The 22,263-nt window shown below is 38.7% G+C and overlaps 1 protein-coding gene across 1 annotated transcript in view; it reads right to left on the bottom strand.

Annotated features, from left to right (window-relative positions):
• Positions 1-22,263, bottom strand: part of ELMOD1 (ELMO domain containing 1) — a 110,796-nt gene that overhangs the window by 73,904 nt on the left and 14,629 nt on the right. The gene's annotated exons all lie outside the window — the stretch shown is intronic.

The following is a 22,263-nucleotide window of genomic DNA, read 5'->3' as shown; positions in this document are numbered from 1 at the left end:
TGAAACCTTGTGTGTGACCTCTAAGAGTGGAGTCTCTGTTCCCCCCAGTTCTGTGGAGCTCCTGCATTCAAGTTCCACTGGCCTTCAACATCAGATGTTTTGGAGGCTCCTCCACCTGATACCAGACCCTCAGGGTGAGGAGCATAATGTGGGGCTCACAACTCTCACTCCCGTGGGAGAACCTCTGCAATATAATTATTTTCTAGTTTGTGGGTCACCCATCTGGCAGGTATGGGATTTGATTATATTGCAAAATCACCCCTCCTATCATCTCGTTGTGGCTTATTTGTCTTTGGGTGTAGAATATCTTTTTCGGTAGGTTCAAGTCTTTTTTGTTGATGGTTGTTCAGCAGTTAGTTGTGAATTTGTTTTTTTCATGAGAGGAGATTTCTTCTGCTCTGCCATCTTGTCTCTTGCCCCTCTCAATCATATGGTTTTTATTCTTCAATTTGTTAATGTGGTATATCACATTGATTGGTTTGTGGGTACTGAACCATCCTTGCATCCCTGGGATAAATTCCACTTGAGTATGGTAAATTATCCTTTTAGTGTACTGTTGGATTCAATTTGCTAAGATTTTGTTGAGGTTTTTGCATCTATGTTCATCAGTGATATTGGCCTGTAATTTTCTTTTTGTGTGATATCTTTGTCTAGTTTTGGTATCAGAGTGATGCTGGCCTCATCGAATGAGTACAGAAGCATTTTTTCCTCTGCAATTTTTTGGAATAGTTTGAGAAGGATAGGTGTAAACTCTTCTCTAAATGTTTGGTAGAATTCACCTCTAAAGCCATTTGGTGGCTGGACCTTTGTTTGTTGGGGGTTTTGCCAGTATTTTCTTTAATACACAGCTATTTCTGTAAATATTTCATGCATGCTTGAAAAAAATTTCTACATGTCAACTTAAGATTGTGGTTGCTTCTGGGAAAAGAGGGAGTGTTTTAGGATCAGGGACTGGGAAAATGGCCTTCAATTTTATAAATGTTTTATTTATTAAAAAGCAAAATAAAGAGGAAAAATTTTGAGTGGTGGGAATGTATATTATTCTTGTACTTTTGGGTCTTTTAGAAACAAATCCAAATTTTAATTAAAAACTGTTAGTGCCCACCCAGAGCCCAGAACATGGTTTCAAATACATTCTCCAGTTAAAGGAACCAGGGCTTCTTGGAAAAATGGCTGATTCTAGTGTTTGGGCAGGAAATATACAAGGTAAGCCTGCTGTGTCTTCTTGTTCCAGAAAGTAAGAAAGTGCTCAAAAGACAAACAACTGGGGATATATCAAATAAACACAGGAGCCAACTGAAGGAGTTCCTGATGGTCAAAGCAGAACAATTTGAGTAACAAAATAAATAAAGTATTATTGGATAATAACTCAAAGTATAAAATAAATATCTATGACTCTATACTGATATAAATAAATGACTGAATACATAAATAAATGTACATAAATCTTTCACACAAAAGATTTCCAAATAATTTCTGTAGATACTCTGTCCTCAAGGAGGTGGAGCATAACTCTTTACCCCTTAAATACAGGCTGGACATACAAGCATACCTTGTTTTATTGTGCTTCACTTTATTGTCTTCACAGATATTGCATATTTTTAAAAATTGAAAGTTTGTGGCAATCCTGTGCTAAGTGAGTCTATTAGTGACATTTTTCCAATAGCATTTCATCACTTTGTGTCTCTATGTCAGATTCTGGTAATTCTTACAATATTTCAATATTTTTCATTATTATTATATTTGTTATTGTTACCTGTGATTATGATCTTTGATGTTACTATTGTAATGTTTTGGGGCACCATGAACTGCTTCCACATAAGATGGCAAACTTAATTGATAAATGTTGTGCATATTCTGATTGCTGCACCAACCAGCCATTCCCCTGTCTTTCTCCTTCTCCTTGGGCTTCACTATTCCCTGAGACGCAAGAATATTGAAATTAGGTCTGTTAATAACCCTACCATGGCCTCTAAGTGTTCAAGTGAAAGGAAGAGTCACACATCTCTCACTTTAAATCAAAAGCTAGAAATAATTAAGCTTAGTGAGGAAGGACTGTTGAAACCAAGGTAGACCAAAAGCCAAGCCTCTTGCATCAAACAGTTAGCTGAATTCTGAATGCAAAGAAAAAGCTCTTGAAGGAAAGTAAAAGTGCTACTCCAGTGAACACACAGATAAAAAGAAAGTAAAACAGCCTCACTGCTGATATGGAGAAAGTTTTAGTGATCTGGATAGAAGATCAAACCAGCCACAATACTCCCTTAAGCCAAAGCCTAATCCAGAGGAAGGTCCTAACTCTCCTCAATTCTATGAAGGCTGAGACAGGTGAGGAAACTACAGAAGAAAAATTTGAAGCTAGCAGGGGTTGGTTCATGAGATTTAAGGAAAGAAGCCATCTCTATAACATCAAAGTGCAAAATTCAGCAAGTGCTGATGTAGAAGCTGCAAAAAGTTATCCAAAAGAACTAGCTAAGATAATTCATGAATGTGGCTCCTCTAAGCAGGTTTTCAATGTAGACAAAACAGTCTTCTATTGGAAGAAGATGTCACCTAAGACTTTTACAGCTAGAGAGGAGAAGTCATTGCTTGGTGTCAAAGCTTCAAATGACAAGCTGACTCTCTTGTTAGGGGTCAATGCAGCTGGTGACCTTAAGTTGAAGCCAGTGCTCATTTACCATTCAGAAAATCCTACGTCCCATAAGAATTAGGCTAAATCTACTCTACCTGTGCTCTATAAATGGAACAACAAAGTCTGATGACAGCACATCTGTTTACAACATGGTTTACTGACTCTTTTAAGCTCACTGTTGAGAACTTCTGCTAGAAAAAAGGATTCCTTTGAATATATTACTGCTCATTGTCAATGCACCTGGTCACCCAAGAGCTCTGATGGAGAGGTACAATGGGATTCACATTGTTTCCATACCTGCTAAGACAATATCCATCCTGCAGTCCATGGGTCAAGGAGTCATTCCAACGTTAAAGTCTTATTATTTAAGAAATACGTTAGTAAGGCTATAGCCGCCATAGATGATTCCTCTAGTGGATTTCAAAGTCAACTGAAAACCTTTTGGAAAGGATTCACCATTCTAGATGCTACTGAGAACATTCATGATTAACAGGATTTTGGAAGAAGTTGATTCCAACTTTCATGGACGACTTTGAGGGGTTGAAGACTTCAGTGGAGTAAGTAATTGAAAATATGGTGAAAACAGCAAGAGAACCAGAATTAGAAGTGAAGTCTGAGTCTGTGACTAAATTGCTTCAATCTCATAAAATTTGAACAGATGAGGAGTTGCAAAGAAAGTGGTTTCTTGGGATGGAATCAACTCCTGGTGAAGATGCTGTGAAGACTGTTGAAATGACAAAAATGGATTTAATAAACTTAGTTGATAAAGCAGTGGCAGGGCTTGAGAGGACTGACTCCAATTTTGAAAGAAGCTCTTCTGTGGGTAAAATGCCATCAAACAGCTACAGAAAAATTGTTCATGGAAGAAAGGGCCAATCAATGCACCAAACTTTGTTGTTGTCTTATTTTAAGAAATTGCCACAGCCACCCCAATTTTTAGCAACCACCACCCTGATCAGTCGGCAGCCATCAACATCGAGGCAAGACCCTTCACCAGGAAAACACCTAATGAGGGATATACCAGAAAATATCCAGTATTCCTCAAAACTCTCAAGATCAAAAACAAGGAAATTCTGGGAAGCTGTCACAGTCAAGAGGTACCTGAGGAGACATGATTACTAAACGCAATGTGGTATCAAGAATGGGATCCTAGGATAGAAAAAGAACATTAAGTTAAAACTAGGGAAATCTAGGACAGATATGGGAAGATGGCAGAGAAGTAAGACATGGAGATCACCTTCTTCCCTACAGATATATCAAAAATACATCTACATGTGGAACAACTCCTTCAGAACACCTACTGAATGCTAAGAAGACCTCAGACCTCCAAAAAGGCAGGAAAATCTCCATGTAACTGGGTAGGACAAAAGAAAAAAAAGAGAGAAAAAGGAATTGGGATGGGACCTGTGCCTCTGGGAGGGAGCTGTGAAGGAGGAAAAGTTTCCGCATGCTGGGAAGCCCTCTCACTGGCAGGGACAGGGGGAGCTTTGGCGCCTCAGAGAAAAGTGCACCAACAGGGGTACGGAGGGCAAAGCAGAGAGAATCCTGTCCAGAGGATCAGTGCTGACCAGCACTCCCCAGCCTGAGATGCTTGTTTGCACACCAGGGCGGGTGGGGGCTGGGTGCTGAGGCTCGGGCTTTAGAGGTCAGACCCCAGGGAGAGGACTGGGATTGACTGCATTAAGACAGCCTGAGGCGGCTAGTGCGCCACAGCTGAGGGAGTCCAGGAAGAAGCCTGGGCCTACCACAGAGTAAGTGACCATTGTTGTGGGGTGCTCAAATAGAAGGAGGGGCCCGCCATAGGAATGTCTTTCTCTGTGTGCTCACAGACAGCAGGGCACAGCCTAAATGAGCTCCAGGTGGGCGCAAGCCATGGCTGCTACCTCGGACCCAAGAGGTGGGCGTGACGGCTACCACTGCCACCACTGCCACCAAGCAACCTGAGACCAAGCACATGTCACTGCCAACACCTTCCCGGGAGCCTCTGCAGCCCTCTATTGCCAAGGGTCCTGCAATCGGTGGCCAACTTCCCTAGGAGAGTGCACGGCATGCCTCAGGCTGTTGTAACTTCCTGCCGGCCTCTGCCACTGCAGGCATTCCCCTCAGAACCCAATTGTGACTGTAATCCCTCCTTCTCCCCGGCCTGAGTGAGCAAGTGAACCCAAATCAGCCGCTGCTTTCTCGCCCTCTTGCCTGGGGGGAGAACAGATGCCTGAAGGTGGCCCACATACCAAAACCACATGCTTTGGTTTTGGTGGGGCCAAAACCAAAGCTGAACTCCAGGGGTGGTGTGACCAAAGAAGAGGAAGGGAAATCTCTCTGTGCAGCCACAGGGGCAGCTGATTAAATCCCTGCAATCGGCTTGGTAAACCCTGCATCTGTGGAATACCTGAAAAGATGAGCTTTCCCACAATTGAGGCTGTGGACTTTGGGGGCAGGTACACACAGGAGTTGGGCCAGGTCAGAGTCTGAGCTGGCCCCACAGTGCCCACAGCAGGTCCAGAGATCTACCTAGAGTTGCTTTCTGCTTGTGATTTGTTTTTGGTTTTTTATTTTTGTTACTTTAGTTTTTAGTGTTTGTTTTCATTTTTGGGTTCATTTATTTGTTCAGTTGCTCTCTTCCTTTTTGTTTTCTCTTGTTTGTGTGTGTGTGTCTGTTTTTGCTTTTACCATTAGTCTTGGGGGTTTGTTTGTTCGTTTTTTTTTTTTTTCTTTCCTTCTGTGCCGTGTGGCTTGCAGGGTTTTGCTGCTCTGGACAAGGTTTGGGCCTGAGTCTCTGAGGTGGGAGAGCCAAGTCCAGGATGTTGGACCAACAGAGAACTCCCAGTCCCAGGGAATATTAATCAGCAAGAGCTCTCCTAGAGGTCCCCGTCTCAACATCAAGACCCAGCTCCACCCAATGCCCAGCAAACTCCAGTGCTGGAGACCTCACAGCAAACAACTAGCAAGACAGGAACACAACTCCACCCATTAGCAGAAAGGCTGCCTAAAGTCATACTAAGCTCACAAACACAACAAAACACACCACCAGACATGGCCCTGCCCATCAGAGGGACAAGATCCAGCTCCACCCACCAGAACACAGGCACCAGTCTCCCGCTCCAGGAAGCCTACACAAGCCACTGGACCAAGCTCACCCACTGGGGACAGACACCAGAAGAGGAACTACGATCCTGCAGCCTGCAGAAAGGAGACCCCAAACACAGTAAATTAAACAAAATGAGAAGACAAGAGAAATATGCTGCAGATGAAGGAGCAAAGTAAAAAACCATAAGCCCAAACAAATGATGAGGAAATAGCAGTCTACCTGAGTAATGATAGTAAAGGTGATCGAAAATCTCAGAAACAGAAGAGAGAAAATAGAAGAAACATTTAACAAGGAACTAGAAGAACTAAAGAACAAAAAAACAGTGATGAACAACACAATAACTGAAATTAAAAATACACTAGAAGGAATCAATAGCCGAATAACTGAGGCAGAAGAATGGATAAGTGAGCTGCAAGATAGAATGGTGGAAACAACTGCTGCAGAGCAGAATAAAGAATGAAAAGAATTGAGAACAGTCTCAGAGACCTCTGGGACAACATTAAACTCATGAACGTTCAAATTATAGGGGTCCCAGAAGAAGAAGAGAAAGACAAAGGGTCCAAGAAAATATTTGAAGAGATTATAGTTGAAAACTTCCCTAACATGGGAAAGGAAATAGTCAATCAAGTTCAGGAAGTGCAGAGAGTCCCATATAGGATAAAACCAAGGAGAAACATTCTGAAACACATGTTAATCAAACAATCAAAAATTAAATACAAAGAAAAAATATTAAAAGCAGCAAGGGAAAGCAACAAATAACATACCAGGGAATCCCCATAAGTTTATCAGCTGATTTTTCAGCAGAAACCCTGCAGGCCAGAGGGAGTGGCAGGACACATTTAAAGTGATGAAAGGGAAAAACCTACAACTAAGATTACTCTATCCAGCAAGGATCTCATTCAGATTCAACAGAGAAATCAAAAGCTTACAGACAAGCAAAAGCTAAGAGAACTCAGCACCACCAAACTAGCTCTACGAGAAATGCTAAAGGAATTTCTCTAAGTGGAAAACAAAAGAGAAGAAAAAGACCTACAAAAACAAATCCAAAAAATTAAGAAAATTGTAATAGGAACATACACATTGATAATTACCTTAAATATAAATGGATGAAATGTTCCAACCAAAAGGCACAGACTGGCTGACTGGATACAAAAACAAAAACCATATATATGCTGTCCACAAGAGACCCACTTCAGACCTAGGGACACATACAGACTGAAAGTGAGAGGATGGAAAATGATATTCCATGCAAACGTAAATCAAAAGAAAGCTGGAGTAGCAATACTCATATCAGATAAAATAGACGTTAAGATAAAGGCTGTTACAAGAGACAATGAAGGACACTACATAATGATTAGGGGATCAATCCAAGAAGATATAACAATTATAAATATACGTGCACCCAACATAGGAGCACCTCAATACATAAGGCAAATGTTAACAGTTATGAAAGGAGATATCGACAGTAACACAATAATAGCAGGGGATTTTAACACCTCATTTACACCAATGGACAGATCATCCAGACAGAAAATCAATAAGGAAACACAAGCTTTAAATGACACAATAAACCAGATAGATTTAATTGATATTTATAAGACATTCCATCTGAAAACAGAAGAATACACTTTCTTCTCAAGTGCGCATGTAATATTCTTCAGGATAGAGCACATCTTGGGTAACAAATCAAGGCTTGGTAAAGTTAAGAAATAGGAAATTGTACCAAGCATCTTTTCCGACCACAATGCTATGAGATTAGAAATGAATTGCAGGAAAAAAAAACTGTAAAAAACACAAACACATGGAGGCTAAACAATGTGCAACTAAATAACCTAGAGATCACTGAAGAAATCAAAGAGGAAATCAAAAAATACCTAGAGACAAATGACAACTAAAACACAACACAAAACCTATGGGATGCAGCAAAAGCAGCCCTAAGAGAGAAGTTTAAAGCAATACTACCTCAAGAAACAAGAAAAATCTCAAATAAACAATCTAACCCTACACTTAAAACAACTGAGAAAGAAGAAGAAGAAGAACAACAAAACCCCCAAATTTAGTAGAAGGAAAGAAATCATAAAGATCAGAGCAGAAATAAATGAAATAGAAAAAAAGAAAACAACAGCAAAGATCAATAAAACTAAAATCTGGTTCTTTGAGAAGATAAACAAAATTGATAAACCTTTAGCCAGACTTATTAAGAAAAAGACGAAGAGGACTCAAATCAATAAAGTTAGAAATGAAAATAGAGAACTTACAATGGACAACACAGAAATACATAGCATCATAAGAGACTACTACAAGCAACTATATGCCAATAAACTGGACAACCTGGAAGAAATGGACAAATTCTTAGAAAGGTATAATCTTCCAAGAATGAACCAGGAAGAAATAGTAAATATGAACAGACCAATCACAAGTAAGGAAATTGAAACAGTGATTAAAAATCTTCCCACAAACAAAAGTCCAGGACCATATGGCTTCACAGGTGTATTCTAAAAAACATTTAGAGAAGAGCTGACACCCATCCTTCTCAAACTATTCCCAAAAATTGCAGAGGAAAAAATGATTCTGCACTCATTCGATGAGGCCAGCATCACCCTGAAACCAAAAAATATCAAAGATATCACAAAAAAAGAAAATTACAGAGCAATATCACTGATGAATATAGACACAAAAATCCTCAACAAAATACTAGCAAACAGAATCCAGCAAAACATTAAAAGGATAATACACCATGATCAAGTGGGATTTATCCCAGGGATGCAAGGATTCTTCAATATATGCAAATCAATCAATGTGATACACCACATTAACAAACTGAAGAATAAAAACCATGTGATCATCTCAATAGATGCAGAAAAAGTTTTTGACAAAATTCAACACCTATTTATGATAAAAAAAACTCTCCAGAAAGTGGGCATAGAGGGACACTACCTCAACATAATAAAGGCCATATATGATAGACCCACAGCAAACATCATTCTCAATGGTGAAAAACTGACAGCATTTCCTCTAAGATCAGGAAGAAGATAAGGAGGTCCACTCTTGCCACTATTGCTCAACACAGTTTTGGAAGTCTTAGCCATGGCAATCAGAGGAGAAAAAGTAAGAAAAGGAATACAAATTGGAAAAGAAGACGTGAAATTGTCACTGTTTGCAGATGACATGATACTATACATAGAAACTCCTAAAGATGCTACCAGAAAACTACTAGAGCTAATCAATGAATTTGGTAAAGTTGCAGGATGCAAAATTAATGCACAGAAATCTTTTGCATTCCTATAAACTAACAATGAAAGATCAGAAAGAGAAATTAAGGAAATATTCCCATTCACCACTGCAACAAAAAGAATGAAATACCTAGGAATAAACCTACCCAAGGAGGTAAAAGACCTGTACTCAGAAACTATAAAACACTGATGAAAGAAATCAAAGATGACATAAACAGATGGAGAGATATACCATGTTCTTGGATTGGAAGAATCAATATTGTGAAACTAACTATACTACCTAAAGCAATCTATAGATTCAGTGCAATTCCTATCAAATTACCAATGGCATTTTTCCCAGAACTAGAACAAAAATTCTTAAAATGTGTATGGAGACACAAAAGACCCTGAATAGCCAAAGCAATCTTGAGAAAAAAGCAGAGTTGGAGGAATCAGGCTCCCTGACTTCAGACTATACTACAAAGCTACCGTAATCAAGACAATATGGTACTGGCGCCAAAACATAAATATAGATCAATGGAACAGGATAGAAAGCCCAGAGATAAACCTATGCACCTATGGTCATCTAGTCTATGACAAAGGAGACAAGAATATACAATGGAGAAGAGACTGTCTCTTCAATAAATTGTGTGGGGAAAACTGGACAGCTAGAGGTAAAAGAATGAAATTGGAACACTCCCTAACACCACACACAAAAATAAACTCAAAATGAGTTAAAGACCTAGATGTAAGACCGGACACTATAAAACTCTTAGAGGAAAACATAGGCAAAACAGTCTTTGACATAAATCACAGCAAGATCTTTTTTGACCCACCCTCTAGAGTAATGGAAATAAAAGCAAAAATAAATGGGACCTAATGAAACTTGAAAGCTTTTGTACAGCAAAGGAAACCATAAACAAGATGAAAAGACAACCCTCAGAATGGGAGAAAATATTTGCAAATGATTCAACGGACAAAGGATTAATCTCCAAAATATATAAACAGCTCATGCAGCTCAATATCAAAAAACAAACAACCCAATCCAAAAATGGGTGAAGACTTAAATAGACATTTCTCCAAAGAAGACATACAGCTGGCCAAGAGGCACATGAAAAGATGTTCAACGTCACTAAGTTTTAGAGAAATGAATATCAAAACTACACTAAGGCATCACCTTCCACTCATCAGAATGGCATCATCAAAAAATCTACAAACAGTAAATGCTGGAGCAGGTGTAGAGAAAAGGGAACCCTCTTGCACTGCTGGTGGGAATGTAAATTGATACAACCACTATGGAGAACAGTATGGAGGTTCCTTAAAAAAATAAAAATAGATTTATCATATGACACAGAAATCCCACTACTGGGCATATACCCAGAGAAAACCATAATTCAAAAAGACACATACACCCCAATGTTCATTGCAGCACTATTTACAACAGCCAGGTCATGGAAGCAACCTCAATGCCCATCGACAGATGAATGGATAAAGAAGATGTGGTACATATATACAATGGAATATTACTCAGCCCTAAAAAGGAACGAAATTAGGGCTTCCCTGGTGGCGGAGTGGTTGAAAGTCCGCCTGCCGATGCAGGGGACGCGGGTTCGTGCCCCGGTCCGGGAAGATCCCACATGCCGTGGAGCAGCTGGGCCCGTGAGCTATGGCCGCTGAGCCTGCGTGTCCGGAGCCTGTGCTCCGCAACGGGAGAGACCGCAACAGTGAGAGGCCCGCGTACCGCAAAAAAAAAAAAAAAAAAAAGGAACGAAATTGGGTCATTTGTAGAGACGTGGATGGACCTAGAGACTGTCATACAGAGTGAAATAAGTCAGAAAGGGAAAAACAAATATCGTATATTAATGCGTATATGTGGAATCTAGAAAAATGGTACCTGTCTGCAAGGCAGAAATAGAGACACAAACGTAGAGAACAAACATATTGGCACCAAGAGAGAATGGGGGGTGGAATGAATTGGGAGATTGGGATTGACATATATACACTAAAACGTATAAAATAGATAACTAATGAAAACTTGCTGTATACCACAGGGAACTCCATTTCTCTGTACAATAGAAACTAACACAACATTGTAAAACAATTATATCCCAATTTTTAAAAAATAGGGAAATCTGAATAAGCATAGATTTTAGTTAAAAATTTGGTATCAATATCAGTCCATTGATCGTGACAAATTTATCGTATTAATGTAAGATGTTAACAATAGAGGAGACTGTGTGCTAATATAAGGAAACTTTCTGTAGTATCTTTGTAATGTTTCTATAAACCTAAAATTATTCTAAAATTTAAAAAAATTATTACAATGTGTTAGTGCCTACTATGCTCTAGACACAGAGTTAGGCACTAGGGATACAGGGTGAACAAGAGGGGCATGAATTCCATCCTCCAGACCCAAGAGTCTTGAGGAAGACAGAGAAGAAGATGATACACAAATACAAATAGGTACTTAACCACAATATTACAAGTGGAAATAGGTGCTGTGACAGTGAATGTGAGAGATGTTTACCTTAGATGTAGGGTTCTGGGGGTTCCCCAAATAGCATAGAAGCAAGAAAATACATGATGTATAGAGGGGAAAACACTCAATATGACCTAGTGTGGTGCTCAATGAGAGGAACAGGTAAAAACAGGGATGGTAAAATACGGAAGGGCAAGAAGGGGTCAGATCATCAAAGGCTTTATGCACTATTAAAGAACTTTGAAACTTATCCCATGAGCAGTGAAGAACTATTGAAAATTATAGACTTGGATGTGACATAATCAGAGTTCTAGTTTTAAAAGTGTAATCTCACTGTAGTATAGAGAATAAATTAGATTGTGGTGAAATTATAGGTAGGGGCATCATTTATAAGGTTACAGTCATCTAGGCAAACATAATAATGGCAGAATAAAGCAAAAGACAGAGACAGAATGTTTTGGATTGGCGAGATATATAGAAGACAAAATCAATAGGACTTTTGTTGATTGATTGGGGGGTTAGTTAATGAAGGAAAAGGAAGAGTCAAACATTATGCACATGTTTCTGGCTAGCAGCTAGGTAGACAGTGTAATCTTTCACTAAGATATGGAATTCTGGAGATACAGATTTGGGGGTCTAGGTGTATTTGGGGATCTTTGGTTCATTTTGAATTTTCAGGGTAAGTGGGAGTGTGGATATATAAAACATGGATCTGAAGATCAGGAGAGAAATCCCAGTTGGAGACAAAGATTTGGGCTTCCTCAGCATATAGATGGTAATTAAAACCATAGCCCAGACGAAATACTAAATAAACAGCATATGCAACATTTGTTGGTCATAACAATATTTTTTGTCATTAGGATAATATTAAATTAGAACTATCATACTACTGAGGCAAAAAAGTAATGGAATACATTTCAGAAAGATTTTATCAAAATTTAAAAAAAATTATCCTTAAATAGTTTAATTTCAGTTAGCTAGAAAACTGGTTTACCTAAAAAACTCATTCATAATGATGTGGAATAAATGAAGTATTATAATACTTCAGCTTCCAGTCCTGTACATAGGGGTTCCTGAGTCTGTCCATTAAAACAAAGCAAAACAAAACAAAAAATTTCTCGAATGTTTATGTGCTCAGCACTGTTCTGGTAATGTAACATAGTTTAATATGGCAAAGGATCTTTACTATTTAGGGGAAATTTGGGCAAATTGGCAGAGAGTGTGCATGGTAGTTAAGAGCACAAGTTTTGGAGACAGAGAATTCATGTCTGAGGCACTACCAATAGCCAAATGGCTTTAGACAAGTTGCTTAATCTCTCTGGGGTTCAGTTTTCTTCTCCTTAAATGGGGAGAGAAATCACAACTACCTCGTATGACTGTTCTAAGGATTGAATGAACCAAAGCATGTAATGTGCTTAGCATAGTTAGATGTATATAATATGCAATCAATGAGTTGCTACTCACTTCTGGTATTATTATTTTCTCATTCTTATTATATTGTCCTCTAAAGTAAAAGATCATTTTGTCAAGTCAAGAATCACTTAGGAGACTGTTTAGATAAATTCTGGTAAATTGTGACCTGAACTGGGACACCAACAGTGGTGATGAAGAAGGTAGAATCAATTGGAATTGCTGATTGGGTGGGACAGGTGAAGGGAACTAGTAATTAGTTCTAATTATCTGTCCCCCAAACAGGAAACAAAGACAACAATTAGTTCTAATTATTTGCCCCCAAAGAGGAAACACCAAAAATGGCTTTGGGTGGTAGAAGAAAGCCTTTTGCAAATGCTATTTAACTCACTCTTCTTTGGGTACTCATTAAATAACTTCTCTAAATGTTTTCCATAAAAAGCAAAAAGAATTACTTCTTACTTTATTTTTAAATCTAGCTTTGTTTTAAAGGAGGCACACTTGTTAATGTCCTAATTACAGTTAACTAGAAAATCTATATAAAAGACAGGAACAAATCATAGTTGGTGTGCAATGTACGATACTCTGAGCCACTATTGATAAGAAATGTCCTTTGAACAGTTTTTCCAGAGTGGCGCTGAGTTAGTCTACTCCTTTGTAGCCCAAACAGCATTTCTCAAGTGGTTGGTCAAGACCTAAACTCAGGAAGAATTTGAGTTTACTTTTTGTTTGCACAGCCCTCTAATAAAACAGTAGCCCTGATAGACTTCTCAAGTATTTTACACACCAGCCTGTTTTATGCACCAGACTTTAACTTGATGAAATATGTTACTTGTCTTGTTTATATCTGTCTCACTAATTGAAAAACACTGATATATATTAACTCTTTGTTTAATTCAGACTTATTGAGGTATTATTTACATAAAGTTCACCCATTTTTGGTCAGACATTAGCTCCAAAGCCACCTGTTTCACAGCACAAAAGGAGAACACGGAAACAGCTCTGGGTGCTATCCCTTCCCTGTAGCTTCGTTTCTAAAGAGGTTTTTAACCCAGGGTGGATATCAGAATTACCTGCTATATTTTAAATCTCTCCTATTGTTCTGAAATTATCTATTTCATGTTTCTTTTCCCTCTGAACTACATACTCCTCCAGGGCATCAGGGAAGCCGCAGGGCCTCATACAGTGCCTGGCACATTCAGTGCTCAATACATATTTATTGAAATGAACTCTGCATCTTTCTCGAGAAATTCACTTCTTTAACAGCACTGTTCAATAACAGCACTAATAAAAACAAAAAATCTCCCCACTGGAAGAAAAAAAACCCTGTTTTTTTTTAAAACCAAAGTAAAGAATATAATCATAATCCTGGTTCCCTGACCCTTTCCCCTTATCTGCAGTAATTTCTCTCCATGTGTACAGGGATATTGTCCTGCCCTATTCTTAAGGGAAGGATCAAATGATTGTGCTCTGGAGATCGACTGACACTTCAGTGCTGTGTGTGGGGTTACGTGACCCTTGCGGCACAAGGAATGGTCTGTTGCTTCTGAAAATTCATCCTCTTACCTGGCATCGAGGAACTTGCCCTGCTTCCTATGAGCAAGAAGCCACCGAGGCTCTTTGTAAAGTACCACAAGGTGACCCCACCTCTTAGAAGCCAATCCATCTATTGAGCACTGCAGGGAATGAGAGACTCAACTACAGGGAAAAGAATTCCCTTCTTTAAGATCTGAATCCCTACATGAGACTGAAAATGCTATTCTGTGGACCAAAAAGTTCGTTCGGGATTTTCTGAACGAACTTTTTGCCCAATACAATACTTTCTATGTAGTCCTTCAAATTCTAACTGACTGCATGCCCTGTAACAACCAAAATGCTTGTGGACTCATAATGCTTATACATAAATAAAAGACAACCCACAAGGCAAATACTGTTCCATTATTATAATCTGCCTAATTTGAAATGATAATGTTTTTTAACTGTTGTATACAATACATTTAAAAATAAAATTTAATTAAAAAAATTTAGCCTCAGCTTAAGATTTTGTGAATAACAGCCAATATTTTCAAAGTGCTTACCATATGCCAGGCAATATTCTTTTTTTTTTTTTTAAGTTTATTTCCAGTTTACCTTCCTGGGCTGATGCATTTTTTTTAACATCTTTATTGGAGTATAATTGCTTTACAATGGTGTGTTAGTTTCTGCTTTATAACAAAGTGAATCAGCTATACATATACATATATCCCCATACCTCTTCCCTCTTGCATCTCCCTCCCTCCCACTCTCCCTATCCCACCCCTCTAGGTGGAGACAAAGCACCAAGCTGATCTCCCTGTGCCATGCGGCTGCTTCCCACTAGCTAGCTATTTTACATTTGGTAGTGTATATATGTCTGTGCCACTCTCTCACTTCATCCCAGCTTACCCTTCCCATACCCTGTGTCCTCAAGTCCATTCTCTACATCTGCTTCTTTATTCCTGTCCTGCCCCTAAGTTCTTCAGAAACTTTTTTTTCCTTTTTTTGATTCCATATATATGTGTTAGCATATGATATTTGTTTTTCTCTTATTTCACTATGTATGACAGACTCTAGGTCCATCCACCTCACTACAAATAACTCAATTTTGTTTCTTTTTATGGCTGAGTAATATTCCATTGTATATATGTGCCACATCTTCTTTATCCATTCATCTGTCGATGGACACTTAGGTTGCTTCCATGTCCTGGCAATTGTAAATAGAGCTGCAATGAACATTGAGGTACATGACTCTTTTTGAATTATGTTTTTTTCATGATATATACCCAGTAGTGGGATTCCTGGGTCATATGGTAGTTCTATTTTTAGTTTTTTAAGCAACCTCCGTACTGTTCTACATAGTGGCTGTATCAGTTTACATTCCCACCAACAGTGCAAGAGGGTTCCCTTTTCTCCACACCCTCTCCAGCATTTCTTGTTTGTAGATTTTTGATGATGGCCTTTCTGACTGGTGTGACGTGGTACATCATTTTATTTTGATTTGCATTTCTCTAATAATTAGTGATGTTGAGCATCCTTTCATGTGTTTGTTGTAAACCTGTATATCTTCTTTGGAGAAATGTCTATTTAGGTCTGCCCATGTTTGGATTGGGCTCTTTGTTTTCTTGGTATTGAGCTGCATGAGCTGCTTGTAAATTTTGGAGATTAATCCTATGTCAGTTGTTTCATTTGCAAATATTTTCGCCCATTCTGCGGGTTGTCTTTTCTTCTTGTTTATCTTTTCCTTTGTTGTGCAAAAGCTTTTAAGGTTCATTAGTTCCCATTTGTTTATTTTTCTTTTTCTTTTCATATCTCTAGGAGGTGAGTCAAAAAGGATCTTGCTGTGATTTATATCATAGAGTGTTCTGCCTATGTTTTCCTCTAAGAGTTTTATAGTGCCTGGCCTTACATTCAGGTCTTTAATCAATTTGGAGTTTATTTTTGTGTATGGTGTTAGGGAGTATTCTAATTTCATTCCTTTACATGTAGCTGTTCAATTTTCCCAGCACCACTTATTGAAGAGGCTATCTTTTCTCCATTGTATATTCTTGCCTCCTTTATCAAAGATAAGGTGACCATAAGTGTGTGGGTTTATCTCTGGGCTTTCTGTCCTGTTTTATTGATCTATACTTCTGGTTTTGTGCCAGTACCATACAGTATTGATTACTGTAGCTTTGTAGTATAGTCTGAAGTCCAGGAGCCTGATTCCTCCAGCTCCATTTTTCTTTTTCAAGATTGCTTTGGCTATTTCGGGTCTTTTGTGTTTCCATACAAATTGTGAAATTTTTTGTTCTAGTTCTGTTTTTGTTCTAGTTCTGTTCTGAACTAGTTCTAGTTCTGAAAAATACCATTGGTAGTTTGATAGGGATTGCATTGAATCTGTAGATTATTTTCGGTAGTATAATCCTTTTTACAATGTTGATTCTTCCATCCAAGAACATGATATATCTTTCCATCTGATTGTAACATCTTTGATTTCCTTCAGCAGTTTCTATAGTTTTCTGCATATAAGTCTTTTGTCTCCTTCAGTAGGTTTATTCCTAGGTATTTTATTCTTTTTGTTGCAATGGTAAATGGGAGTGTTTCCTTAATTTCCTTTTCAGATTTTTCATCATTAGTGTATAGGAATGCAAGAGATTTCTGTATATTAATTTTGTATCCTGCAACTTTACCAAATTCATTGATGAGCTCTAGTAGTTTTCTGGTAGCATCTTTAGGATTCTCTATGTATAGTATCATGTCATCTGCAAACAGTGACAGTTTTACTTCTTCTTTCCTGAATTGGATTCCTTTTATTTCTTTTTTTTCTCTGATTGCAGTGGCTAAATCTTTCAAAACTATGTTGAATAACAGTGGTGAGAGTGGACAGCCCTGTGTTGTTCCTGATCTTAGAGGAAATGGTTTCAATTTCTCACCATTGAGAATGATGTTGGCTGTGGGTTTGTCATATATGACCTTTATTATGTTGAGGTAACTTTCCTCTATGCCTACTTTCTGGAAGGTTTTTATCACAAATGGGTGTTGAAATTTGTTGAAATATTTTTCTGCATCTATTGAGATGATCATATGGTTTTTATCCTTCAATTTGTTAATAAGGTGTATCACATTGATTGATTTGCATATATTGAAGAATCCTTGCAATCTGGGATAAACCCCACTTAAACATGGTGTATGATCCTTTTAATGTGCTGTTGGATTTTGTTTGCTAGTATTTTGTTGAGGATTTTTGCATCTATGTTCATCAGTGATATTGGCCTGTAGTTTTCCCTCTTTGTGACATCTTTGTCTCGTTCTGGTATCAGGGTGATGGTGGCCTCATAGAATGAGTTTGGGAGTGTTCCCCCCTCTGCTATATTTTGGAAGAGTTTGAGAAGGATAGGTGTTAGCTCTTCTCTAAATGTTTGATAGAATTCACCTGTGAAGCAATCTGGTCCTCGGCTTTTGTTTGTTGGAAAATTTTTAGTCACAGTCTCAATTTCAGTGTTTGTGATTGGTCTGTTTATATTTTCTATTTCTTCCTGGTTCATCTCAGAAGTTTGTGTTTTTCTAACAATTTGTCCATTTCTTCCAGGTTGTCCATTTTACAGGCATATAGTTGCTTGTAGTAATCTCTAATGATCCTTTGTATTTCTGCAGTGTCAGTTGTTACTTCTCCTTTTTCATTTCTAATTCTATTGATTTGAGTCTTCTCATTTTCTTGATGAGTCTGGCTAATGGTTTATCAATTTTGCGTATGTTCTGAAAGAACCAGCTTTCAGTTTTTTTGATCTTTGCTATTGTTTCCTTCATTTCTTTTTCATTTATTTCTGATCTGATTTTTATGATTTCTTTCCTTTTGCTAACTTTGGGGTTTTTTTGTTCTTCTTTGTCTAATTGCTTTAGGTGTAAGGTTAGGTTGTTTTATTTAAGATGTTTCTTGTTCTTGGGGTAGGATTGTATTGCTATAAACTTCCCTCTTAGAACTGCTTTTGTTGCATCCCACAGGTTTTGGGTCATCGTGTTTTCACTGTCATTTGTTTCTAGGTATTTTTTTATTTCCTCTTTGATTTCTTCAGTGATCTCTTGGTTATTCAGTAGTGTATTGTTTAGCCTCCATGTGTTTGTATTTTTTACATATTTTTTCCTGTAATTGATATCTAGTCTCATAGCGCTGTGGTCAGAAAAGATACATGATACGATTTCAATATTCTTAAATTTACCAAGGCTTGATTTGTGACCCAAGATATGATCTATCCTGGAGAATGTTCCATAAGCACTTGAGAAGAAAGTGTATTCTGTTGTTTTTGGATGGAATGTCATATAAATATCAATTAAGTCCATCTTGTTTAATGTATCATTTAAAGCTTGTGTTCCCTTATTTATTTTCATTTTGGATGATCTATCCAGTGGTGAAAATGGGATGTTATAGTCCCCTAGTATGACTGTGTTACTGTTGATATCCCCTTTTATGGCTGTTAGCATTTGCCTTACGTATGGAGCTGCTCATATGTTGGGTTCATAAATATTTACGATTGTTATACCTTCTTGGCTTGATCCTTTGATCATGATGTAGTGTCCTTTTTCTCTTGTAATAGTCTTTATTTTAAAGTGTATTTTGTGTGATATGAAAATTGCTACTTCAGCTTTCTTTTGATTTCCATTTGCATGGAATATCTTTTTGCATCCCCTCACTTTCAGTCTGTATGTGTCTCTAGGTCTGAAGTGGCCCTGTTGTAAACAGCATATATACGTGTCCTTTTTTTGTATCCATTCAGCCTGTCTATATCTTTTGGTTGGAGCATTTAATCCATTTACATTTAAGGTAGTTATCAATACGTGTGTTCCTATTACCATTTTCTTAATTGTTTTGGGTTTGTTATTGTAGGTCTTTTCCTTCTGTTGTGTTTCTTGCCTAGAGAAGTTCCTTTAGCATTTGTGTAAAGCTGGTTTGGTGGTGTTGAATTCTCTTACTTTTGCTTGTCTGTAAAGGTTTTAATTTCTCCATCGAATCTGAATGAGATCTTTGCTGGGTAGAATAATTTTGGTTGTAGGTTCTTCCCTTTCATCAGTTTAAATATGTCTTGCCACTCCCTTCAGGCTTGCAGAGTTTCTGCTGAAAGTTCAGCTGTTAACCTTATGGGGATTCCCTTGTATGTTATTTGTTGTTTTCCCTTGCCATTTTTAATATCTTTTCATGGTATTGAATTTTTGATAGTTTGACTAATATTTGTCTTGGTGTGTTTCTCCTTAGATTTATCTGGTATGGGACTCTCTGAGCTTCCTGGAGTTGATTGACTATTTCCTTTCCTATATTAGGGATGTTTTCAAGTATAATCTCTTCAAATATTTTCTCAGTCCCTTTCTTTTTTTCTTCTTCTTCTGGGACCCCTATAATTCGAATGTTGGTGCATTTAATGTTGTCCCAGAGGTCTGAGACTGTCCTCAATTCTTTTCATTCTTTTTTCTTTATTCTGCTCTGCAGTAGTTATTTCCATTATTTTATCTTCCCTGTCAGTTATCCATTCTTCTGCTTCATTTATTCTGCTATTGATTCCATTTAGAGAATTTTTAGTTCCATTTATTGTGTTGTTTTTCATCATTGTTTTTTGGTCTTTAGTTCTTCTAAGTCTTTATTAAATGTTTCTTGTATTTTCTCCATTCTATTTCCAAGATTTTGAATCATCTTTACTATATCACTACTCTGAATTCTTTTCAGGTAGACTGCCTATTTCCTCTTCATTTGTTTGGTCTGGTGGGTTTTTACCTTGCTCCTTCATCTGCTGCATGTTTCTCTGTCTTCTCATTTTGCTTAACTTACTGTTTTTGTGGTCTCCTTTCTGCAGGCTGCAAGTTCATAGTTCCCATTGTTTTTGGTGTCTGTCCCCTTTGGTTAAGTTTAGTTCAGTGGCTTGTGTAGGCTTCCTGGTGGAGGGGACTGGTGCCTGTGTTCTGGTGGATGACACTGCGTCTTATCCTTCTGGTGGGCAAGACCACATCTGGTGGTGTGTTTTGGGGTGTCTGTGACCTTATTATGATTTTAGGCATCCTCTCTACTAATGGTTGGGGTTGTGTTCCTGTCTTGGCATAGGTTGTCCAGCACTGTAATTTGCTGGTCATTGAGTGGAGCTGGGTCTTGCATTGAGATGTAGATCTCTGGGAGAGCTTTTGCCATTTGATATTATGTGGAGCCAGGAGGCTTCTGGTGGACCAATGCTCTGAATTTGACTCTTCCACCTCAGAGGCGCAGGCCTGACACCTGGCCAAAGCACCAAGACTCTGTCAGCCACACGGCTCAGAAGAAAAGGGAGAAAATAAATAAATAAAGAAAAAATAAATAAAATAAAATATAGTTATTAAAATTTAAAAATATTATTAAAAATTAAAAAGTCATAAAAAAAGAAAGAACAAGCAACCAAACCAAAAAACAAATCCACCAATGATAACAAGTGCTAAAAACTATACTAAAAAAAAAAAATCAGACAGATAGAACCCTAGGACAAATGGTAAAAGCAAAGCTATACAGACAAAATCACACAAAGAAGCATACAGATCCACACTCACAAAAAGAGAAAAGGAAAAAATATATATATATATATATTAAAAAAAACAGGAAGAGAGCAACCAAATCAATAAACAAATCTACCAATGATAATTAACTCTAAGTACTAAACTAAGATAAACATAAAACCAGAAACAAATTAGATGCAGAAAGAAAACCCCAAGTCTACAGTTGCTCCCAAAGTCCACTGCCTCAATTTTGGGATGATTCGTTGCCTATTCAGATATTCCACAGATGCAGGGTACATCAAGTTGATTGTGGAGATTTAATCCACTGCTCCTGAGGCTGTTGGGAGAAATTTCCCTTTCTCTTCTTTGTTCGCACAGCTCCTGGGGTTCAGCTTTGGATTTGGTCCCACCTCTGCATGTAGGTCGCCTAAGGGCATCTCTTCTTTGCTCAGACAGGATGGGGTTAAAGTAGCAGCTGACCTGGCTCACTCAGGTGGGGGGAGGGTGGGGGTACGGAATGCAGGGCAAGCCTGTGGCGGCAGTGGCTGGCATGACGTTGCACCAGACTGAGGCATGCCATGTGTTCTCCCAGGGAAGTTGCCCCTGTATCACGGGACCCTGGCAGTGGCGGGCTGCACAGGCTCTTGGGTGTGGATAGTGACCTGTGCTTGCACACAGGTTTCTTGGTGGCTGCAACAGCTGCCTTAGCATTTCATGCCCGTCTGTGTTGTCCACACTGATAGCCGTGGCTCGCGCCCATCTTTGGAGCTCGCTTAGGTGGTGCTCTGAATCTCCTCTCCTCGCACGCCCCGAAACAATGGTCTCTTGATCCTTAGGCAGTTCCAGACTTTCTCCCAGACTCCCTTCCAGCTAGCTGTGGTGCACTAGCCGCCTCAGGCTGTGTTCACGCAGCCAACCCCAGTCCTCTCCCTGGGATCTGACATCCGAAGCGGAGCCTCAGCTCCAGCCCCCACCTGCCCCCGGCGGGTGAGCAGACAAGCCTCTCAGGCTGGTGAGTGCTGGTCAGCACCGATCTTCTGTGCGGAAATCTCTCTGCTTTACCCTCTGCACCCCTATTGCTGCACTCTCCTCCATGGCTCCAAAGCTTCCCCCCTGCCCCATGCCATCTCTGCCAGTGAAGGGGCTTCCTAGTGTGTGGAACCTTCTCCTTCACAGCTCCTTCTCCAAGGTGCAGGTCCTTTCCCTATTACTTTGTCTCTGTTTTTCCTTTTTTCTTTTACCCTACCCAGGTACATGGGGAGTTTCTTGCCTTTTGGGAAGTCTGAGGTCTACTGCCAGTGTTCAGTAGGTGTTCTAGTTGTTGTTCCACATGTACATGTATTTCTGATGTATCTGTAGGGAGGAAGGTTATCTCCACATCTTACTCTTCCGCCATCTTGAGGGTCTGCCAGGCAATATTCTGTGAGCTTTATTTATATTAACT

Source organism: Lagenorhynchus albirostris, chromosome 9, assembly GCF_949774975.1.
Source record: "Lagenorhynchus albirostris chromosome 9, mLagAlb1.1, whole genome shotgun sequence".
Taxonomy (NCBI): domain Eukaryota; kingdom Metazoa; phylum Chordata; class Mammalia; order Artiodactyla; family Delphinidae; genus Lagenorhynchus; species Lagenorhynchus albirostris.
The sequence above is the reverse complement of the archived record's forward strand: the minus strand, read 5'-3'. Positions and strand labels throughout refer to the sequence as shown.